Genomic DNA, 8,430 nt, shown 5'->3' with positions numbered 1-8,430 from the left:
AGTAAAGGTAAAGGTTCCATTGCTCAAAACCCAGTCGAATCTGAGTCTTGGGTTGTGGTGCACATCTCCGTTTCAAATCCGAAGAGTCAGCGCTTTCCGAAGTCATTTCCGTGGTCATGTGACTGGCATGACTAAACACCAATGCGCAGGCTGTTACCTTCCCACCGAAGCGGTCCCTTTTTATCTAGTTGCAATTTCTTGCTTTCGAACTGCTAGGTTGGCAGGAGCTGGTGCCAGAGACAATAAATGAATTACAAAGATGACTGGGGTGGAACCAGGGAAGCCTTCTAGTGTTCAGACTCATTGTACTACCAGGAATAAATGGGGGGTGGAGATACGTGCTAGTGTTGTGATTAACCTGTTTCTGGGGCAAGTGATGCTCTGTCTTCTTGGTGCTTGGGGTGGGGAGGCTTCTAGTGCCCTGGCCCCACTGCTGGACCTCTTGATGGCACCTGGTATTTCTGGCCACTGTGTGGCACAGAGTGTTGGTCTGGATGGGCCATTGGCCTGATCCAACATTGGCTTCTCTTATGTGCTTATGTTAAGAGCAGAGGTCCATCACTGGCTATTAGCCACATCCTATAGATAGGAACTCTCAGTCTGGGGCAAGGGATGCTCTGTATCCTTGGTGCTCGGGGGGGGGGGCAATAGTCAGAGGGCTTCTAATGTCCTGGCCCCACAGCTGGACCTCCTGATGGCACCTGGTATTTTTGGCCACTGTGTGACACGGAATGTTGGACTGGATGGGCCTTTGGCCTGATCCAACATTGGCTTCTCTGATGTTCTTATAAGAAAGAATTGGATAAGCATATGGAGCAGAGGTCCATCAGTGGCTATGAGCCACAAGGTATAGATAGGAACTGTCAGTCTGAGGCAAGCGATGCTCTGTACTCTTTGTGCTTAGGGGCAAGAGTGGGCAAAGGGTTTCTGGAGTTCTGGCCCCACTAGTGGACCTCCTTGATGGCACCAGCATTTTGACCACTGTGTGACACAAAGTGTCGGACTAGATGGGCCACTGGCCTGATCTGACATGGCTTCTTTTATGTTCTTATGGATAAACATCTGGAGCAGAGGTCTATGAGTGGCTCTTATCCGCAAGGTGTAGATGGAACACTCTATCTGGAGTAATGATGCTCTGTATTCTCGGTGCTTGGGGGGCAACAGTGGGAGGGCTTCTGAAGTTCTGGCCCCACTAGTGGACCTCCTTGATGGCACCAGCATTTTGACCACTGTGTGACACAGAGTGTTGGACCGGACGGGCCACTGGCCTGATCCAAAACGGTTTCTCTTGTGTTCTTATGTCTGGGGCAGCGATGCTCTGTCTTCTTGGTGCTTGTGGGGCCCAAGACAGAGCATAAGAACATAAGAGAAGCCATGTTGGATCAGGTCAGTGGCCCATCCAGTCGAACACTCACACAGTGCCCAAAACTCGTGTCATCAGGCGGTCCACCAGCAGAGCCAGAATTCTAGAAGCCCTCCCACTGTTGCTCCACAAGCCCAAGAAGACAGAGCATAAGAACATAAGAGAAGCCAATGTTGGATCAGGCCAATGGCCCATCCAGTTCAACACTCTGTCACATCAGTGGCCAAAGAAACCAGATGCCATTCTAGAAGCCCTCCCACTGTTGCTCCCCCCAAGCACCAAGAATACAGAGCATCACCTGCCCCAGACCGAGAGCCCCTATCTATACCTTGTGGCTAATAGCCACTGATGGACCTCTGCTCCATATGCTTATCCAATTCCCTCTTATAAGAACATCAGAGAAGCCAGTGTTGGATCAGGCCAAAGGCCCATCCAGTCCAACACTCTGTGTCACACGGTGGCCAAAAATACCAGGTGCCATCAGGACATCCAACTGTGGGGCCAGGACACTAGAAGCCCTCCCACGGTTGACCCCCTCCAAGCACCAAGGATACAGAGCATCCCTTGCCCCAGACTGAGAGTTCCTATCTATATGATGTGGCTAATAGCCACTGATGGACCTCTGCTCTTAACATAAGCACATAAGAGAAGCCAATGTTGGATCAGGCCAGTGGCCTATCCAGTCCCACACTCTGTGTCACACAGTCGCCAGAAATACCAGGGGCCATCAAGAGGTCCACCAGTGGGGCCAGGACACTAGAAGCCCTCCCCCTGTTGCTCCCCTCCCCCAAGCACCAAGAAGACAGAGCACCATTTGCCCCAGAGCCCCTATCTATACCTTGTGGCTAATAGCCACTGATGGACCTCTGCTTCTTATGCTTATCTGATTCCCTCTTGAAGCCGTCCATGCTTGTAGCCGCCACCACCTCCTGTGGCAGTGAATTCCAAGTGTTAATCACTTTTTGGGTGAAGAAGGACTTCCTTCTATCCATTCTAACCCGACTGCTCAGCAATTTCATGGAGTGCCCACCAGTTCTTGTATTGTGAGAAAGGGAGAAAAGGACTGGGTTCAGCCTCCGATTTGTGGTTCTAATTTTCAGCCAAGCTCTTGACTACTTTTGTGTCTTTATTCCAGCTGCTGCCGGGTGGAAGAGCATAAAAGCGGAAGAGCCTTCTGAGGGCTCTCTGGGAGGAGTCAGAACTACCGATCTGGAGGAGCAGAGAAGGCAATCGGCAGCAAAACAGTCCTTCAACGCTGAGTGGAGCAGCGGTCAGAGTGAAAATCCAACTTCCCCGCCTGCAGAACGTGTCACTCCGAGTATGACTGTTTTACAGCACCAAGACATCAGCACGGAGGAGGGAGAGGAGTGCGGGGAAAGCTTCATGCTCAGCGAATATCTCACAGAGCTCCAGCAAAGTCACCAAGAGCAGGAGCGATACAAATGCAGAGCGTGCGGAGAGAGTTTCTCCAGTCAGTCGGTCCTGGCCGTGCACCACCGAAGCCATGTCAGGAGGAACCCATATAAGTGTTCCGTGTGCGGGAAGGGCTTCAGTCAGAGAGGCAACCTGATGGCCCACCTGAGAATTCACACGGGAGAGAAGCCGTTCAAGTGCGCCGAGTGCGGGAAGAGCTTCCGTCAGAGCGGAACCCTGGCTTCCCACCAGAGAATCCACACGGGGGAGAAACCCTACAAGTGCTTGGAGTGCGGGAAGAGCTTCAGCGACAGCTCCACCCTGACCGCCCACCAAAGAATCCACACCGGGGAGAAGCCGTTCGAGTGCACCGAGTGCGGGAAGAGGTTCGGTCACAAAGGAAACCTGAACTGCCATCAGAGAATCCACACAGGGGACAAACCGTTCAAGTGCTTGCAGTGCGGGAAGAGCTTCAGTCAAAGGGTTAACTTTCTGAGTCATTATATAAGGATTCATGCTGCGGGGAAACTATTTGAGTGCTTGTAGTGTGGAAAGAGTTCTCCTCGAGCATTCGAACCTTACTTTCCACCAAAGAATTTATGTTGGGAAAACACACAAATACACACACACACACACAAATGCTTAGTGTGTAGGAAGAGCTTCAATCAGAACACACACCAGATAATTCACACAGGTACAGTTTTTCTCAGTTCCTTAGTGACCATTGGAGAATCCGTTTTAAATACTCTAAAAAGGACCAAAGAAAACAGACGAACACACTGACTGTATGTTTGACTATGTGACTTGCAAGAGAGCAGGATCCGGCCCTGGCGCCCGGTGGCTGTGCAGAGCAAAACTTGCCTTGCAGCGATCGAGCACACCTCCGAGCGATAAACCGAAGCACAAAGCGGCCTTTGCCAAAGAGGGGGGAAAGTCTTCATGCCTGACCTGTTTCCGGCTGTTTCCTACCCATAATGCTGCGGCTCATTCCTTACTCCGGTGCCATTTTTGCCATGGGGTCAATCTGCCATCATCCAAAAATGCCTCCCACACTTGCCCAAGGATTTGAGGCGTTCCCAGGGCCTCCTTCCAAGGCCCGGTTTCCTTTGGGGCGTGAGTTTCTGAGGGGCTTCTCATATTTTTGCAGTAGAACAAAGTTGGAGTCCAGTGGCACCTTTAAGACCCACAAGTTTGATTCTGGGGATAAGCTTTTGTGTGCATGCACACACTTCTGTGTGTGAAGTGTGCACGCACACGAAAGCCTTATCCCCAGAGTTAAACTTGGTGGTCTTAAAGGTGCCACTGGACTCCCAACTTTATTGCTTCGGAGTAACACGGCTACCCACCTGAATATATATTTTGCGGTGTCTGCTTCCTTACAGAGAGTCCCGCACTGCTATTGGGAAGGCCGGCCCCCTGGCAACAAGCGCTGGTTTGAACGAGCAAGGCTTCCCCCTACACACAAACCTTGTGTGACCCCCTTCTCTTGTGCTGGCGTTGGTGTGTCTCCCCAAAGCCCCATGCAGCAGCCCCTGACGCACCTGTGGTCACCACTAGCTCCATAGCTGGCAACTATAATAGCAGTTGTTTAATAGCTATGGGGGGGGGGGGGGAATGATCGTGGTGGGGGTTGAAAGGTGCAGACGAGGTTTATGAATAGTGGGAGAAGCAGGTACTTTGCCTATCGGGCACAGAGGAGGGAGAATTGCTCATAATACCAGAGCAAAGCGAGAGGTGGTGGAGCTGGGAGAGTTGGTTTGGGAATCCAGCATTTGGGGACCTCTGGAGATTAAAAGTAAACCTGTGGGGTCTTTTCTTTAGGACTGTTAGGTCACAGAGCTCGGGTATGACTTGGTGTGAAGGTCACTGAAAGAAACGCAGGCGAGATGTTCTGTTTATCAAGACTCTCTTTTGCTTTAATTTTACAGGCAGTGAGTGAGTGTCAAACAGTGTGAGGTCCTTGCCGCGTCGAATGAATGAACACAAAAATATTAAATATGCCATTGTTAAATGGAGCGTATTTGTCATTGACTGAAGAGAAAGTTACATTTTAGATATTCGGTACGTAGGGTAAGAACACTGTGGCAGACCGTGGAGTTTGAAATGCATTTGGTCCCAAGTCTGGTGATTGACAGTTAGGAACGTTTCATGTGTTGTGATTATTTAGGGACATTTTCTGCATATTCATTAAACGACATCTGTTTGGTTTGGTTCTTACAGGTTTCTTTCTTCTTTTTTTAAACATTTTAATTAACTTTTTAATATAAACAATTCAAACAACATAAACAAATACATCAAACTTGAACAGTCTACATTTTACAAGAAAATTAGAATGCAACAATATCAACACATTTACCCATCTTGACAATTAAGCTCTTCAATAAAAGGAAAAGTCCAGATATTTTGTAGGAAGTACGAATATTGATTCTGGATTATTGGTAACTTAGTCAAAAAAAGAAAACCATCTTGTTAAAAATTTGTTAGATCGAGATGAAGAGTTCGCTGTAAGAATTTGTTCAGTAATTTTATCTGATAATTGTTTAATAGAGGGAATTTTAGGTTGATTCCATACTTGAGCCAATAACGTTTTAGCCGCAGATAGTAAAATAGTTGTTAGTTCTTCCCTCTCTCTAGATGTCAAGTACTTTGAATAATTACCCAAAAGAAAAATATCAGGAGTAAGCAGTATATCTTGCCCTATAATTTTTTGTATTACATCTCTAACTTTAGCCCAACAACATTGTACTAGGGGGCACTCCCACCAGCAATGTAAAAATGTTCCTTTCTTCCCACATCCCTTCCAACATAAAGGGGAAGATTTGTGTTTACAGTAGTAGAGTCGTTCAGGTGTTAAATACCACCGGGAATATATTTTGAAAGATTGTATTCGTATTGATAAATTATTTGTTGTCATTTGAAATGAATTCCAAATCTTAACCCATGTTTTATCATCTATTTGAGTTTTTAAATCTTTTTCCCAGGCCAATTGAACTGAAGTTTTTGTTTGCCACATTTTGTCATTTAAAATATTATAAATAATTGATATTGCCCCTTTGGTGTTTTTACTCGATCTAGCCATCAATTTCTCAAAAGTAGTCAATGATCTATTTAAATCAACAACATTGGCTAGAGTAGTATGCATGTGTTGTAGTTGATAATATTGCAACCAGTTCAGTTTAGATTTTGTTTTATTATAGAATTGATCTTGGGTCAGAAGTTTTCCTTGTATCGTAATATCTTTTATTCTATATATGTTGTTTTCCCTTAGGGTCACATAATCCTTTTGGTCTCTTCCAGGAGGGAACCATTTTTGGCCTAGAAAAGCTGTTAGTGGGGAGGTTTCCAATGTTGTTCTTACAGGTTTCTAAAGGGTTGGTTGGTTTTCCTTTTACCTTTTCTTCCACCTTTTTAGGCTTGGGAGTGGGTTTGAATACCCCTCCTTTGGTCCTAGTAAAGGTCAAGGTTTCCCTTGCTCGAAAGCCAGTCGAGTCCAACTCTAGGGTCGCGGTGCTCATCTCCGTTTCAAAGCCGAAGAGCCAGCGCTGTCCGAAGACGTTTCCGTGGTCATGTGGCCGGCGTGACTAAACACCAAGGCGCACGGAACACTGTTACCTTCCCACCGAAGCAGTCCCACTTTATCTACTTGCAATTTCTTGCTTTTGAACTGCTAGGTTGGCAGGAGCTGGAACTAGAGATGGGAGCTCACTCCATCATGTGGCGCACTCGGGTCTCAAACTGCCGAACGACCGACCTTCCACAGCCTGCAGTTCAGCGTCTTAACCACTTGAGCCACCGCAGCTCCAGCCTTTGGTCCTACTACACTATTAATGTTGCGCGCAGAACACTAGAGTAGACAGTAAAATGGGTCTGCTCCACTTCCCATTCAAGAGGTCCATCTGACTGGGGGGAGGGCCAGCAAGGAACTCAGTTTGTGACTCAAGGGCCGTGTTCAGACTGGCAGTTTGGCCCGGCAGCCAAACGTTTCAGGAGCGTTTCGGTAGCGGATTAAAGGGGTGGGTTCACACAGGCACTGGCACATCTGTCAGACGTCCCCCAGCCATACTCAAGCCGTCTTGTGGCGCTGAGTTTAAAAGATAACAGGTGAAAGTGGTAGCAAACCGTGTGTAGAGCGGGTTGATTCCGGTTCCCTGATGTGTGACCGCAAGCGCTGCTAAGACGGGAACAACCTGCAGTCTTGATAATAGGCGCTGGCTGTTTCCGCAACTGGCGCCCATGCACCCTGGCACATGCAGCGGAGCACAGAAACAACCACTAACAGCCCGCCAGGGGCGGGCCAACAGTGCGAACGCTCCCTTGCGCTTCCTCCACGGTATCCTCCCGCTTCATTTGCTGCAGTGTGAACGGGAATACCGCGACTAAGCCGTTCTGGGTCTGTTCCGGGTCTTCTTTGACGCGACTCCCTAGCGCTGCAAACTGCCAGTCTGAATGAGGCCAAAGGCTCAGGACACAGTGTCCAATTCTGACTCTTTATTTTTGCAAATCTAAAATAAATGTGCACGTTAGGAACTGGAGAGTTGGGGTGGTGCAATGATTAAAGTGCTGGACTAGAACTGGGGGGCAGAGGGGGAGGGAGTAAAAGTAAAGATAAAGGTCTCCCTTGCTCGAGTCGAAAGCCAGTCGAGTCCGACTCTAGGGTTGCGGTGCTCATCTCCGTTTCAAAGCCGAAGAGCCAGCGCTGTCCGACAGGGCTCTTTTTGTGGCAGGGACTCCTTTGCATATTAGGTGATACCCCCCCCCCAAATGTAGCCAACCCTGCAAGAGTTTACAGTGGCCCCTGTAAGAAGAGCGCTGTAAACTCTTGGAGGATTGGCTAGATAAGGGGTGTGTCGCCTAATATGCAAAGGAGCTTTCCTGCCACAAAAAGAGCCCTGAATTTGTTGTATTATTTTCAATAGAAGTTTCAGTGGTTAATTTTTAGCAGAGAGATCTTCAAAATCTTCACCCCCTTTGAAACAGGCCTGACCCTTTGCGGAGGGATATCATCGCTCATTTTCTCAGACCCTCCGCTTGCCTTTCCCCTCCGGGCTCCTTCCAATGGCTGAAATGCTCTCTAAGCAAGGGGTTGTGTGTGGGGGGGAGGGTTTCCAGTGTTCCCTCTAAGCTGGGTGAGTGTGAGATAGCTCACAGTTTTTAGCCACCAGCTGACACGTTTTTGTCCTAGCCAGGGCCGACTCCAGCTTATTTTGCACCCTAGGCGAGGATCCCTTCTGCCCCCCCCCCCCCTGCGCCCACCAATTTTCAAAATAAATGCATTTTAGGAAGAATGAAAAACACAATCAAGAAACTCCGGGTGCAGTTTAGTGCCCCTAAGGGCAGTCCGGCTCTAGGCGATCACCTAGTTCGCCAGGTGAGTGAGCCGGCCCTGGTCCTAGCTCAGGAAGGGGTGGCTCCAGAGCAAACTCATGTATGCAGCAGCCAAACCACCTGCTCGCAACTTTAATGCCAGGAGCTCACAAAAAAAGAATTCTTGCTCACAAGACTCCACAGCTTAGAGGGGACACTGTCGGGGGGGGGGGGAGAACCACCGCCACCTTTCCTTTTTTCCGCCCCTTTACAAAATGAGCCCGGTATCAAAGGGTTAAAGAGAGACGGAGGGAGGGAGAGAGAGAGAGAGAGAGCCCCAGTCCTAGAGA

At 48.6% G+C, this 8,430-nt stretch overlaps 1 pseudogene; it reads left to right on the top strand.

Moving 5' to 3' along the window:
• Nucleotides 1–2,379: 2,379 nt before the first annotated feature.
• Nucleotides 2,380–8,430, top strand: part of LOC107106369 — a 52,185-nt pseudogene continuing 46,134 nt past the window's right edge.

This window comes from Gekko japonicus, unplaced genomic scaffold, assembly GCF_001447785.1.
Source record: "Gekko japonicus isolate JY-2015 unplaced genomic scaffold, Gekko_japonicus_V1.1 scaffold5166, whole genome shotgun sequence".
Classification (NCBI taxonomy): Eukaryota; Metazoa; Chordata; class Lepidosauria; order Squamata; family Gekkonidae; genus Gekko; species Gekko japonicus.
The sequence above is the reverse complement of the archived record's forward strand: the minus strand, read 5'-3'. Positions and strand labels throughout refer to the sequence as shown.